A 546-nucleotide genomic window follows, 5' to 3' on the forward strand; every position below is an offset into this window, starting at 1 on the left:
ATCCAACCCAGACATACGATCGCTTTCGTCACGTAAGCAGAAAAGTCATATCTGAATATCTCTGCCATTTTTTGTTACTCACTTTCCCTTTGTAACTTTCTAACTCGCTGCCTGACGTTTCATATATCTTCGACGTTACCAAAAGGCCCTTCACTTATATTTAAACAGTGATTTTTTTATGGCAATGATACTTAATTTCGATCAGTAAATGGCTATATTAATGACTTCATTTCCGTAAATGTTTATTTTATGATACCTTGATACTTCCTTCAAGCAGAAGTGTATGTAAAATATTTTCGTCTCATTTGTTTTTTCATGGCAACTTTATGGAAGGTCATACTAAATAATTCCTATAAAATCAGTTTTATAAGTAATATATATATACTGATGCTATAACTGATGATACTAGATCCTACACTACACAGAACAACGCCAGTCACGATATATAAGTATCAGCAGGTGTGTTCAAGCGTTTTGAACGATCACATTATTTTTTTCTAATATAAATTAGTAAGGAATTCGTGGCGCTTGCACTCAGACTCTCTC

At 33.5% G+C, this 546-nt stretch overlaps 1 protein-coding gene across 1 annotated transcript in view; it reads left to right on the forward strand.

Annotated features, from left to right (window-relative positions):
* Positions 1-546, forward strand: part of LOC119585576 — a gene marked incomplete in the record, with an annotated part of 25,697 nt that overhangs the window by 1,256 nt on the left and 23,895 nt on the right.

This window comes from Penaeus monodon, chromosome 20 (assembly GCF_015228065.2).
Source record: "Penaeus monodon isolate SGIC_2016 chromosome 20, NSTDA_Pmon_1, whole genome shotgun sequence".
In the NCBI taxonomy this organism is placed as follows: Eukaryota; Metazoa; Arthropoda; class Malacostraca; order Decapoda; family Penaeidae; genus Penaeus; species Penaeus monodon.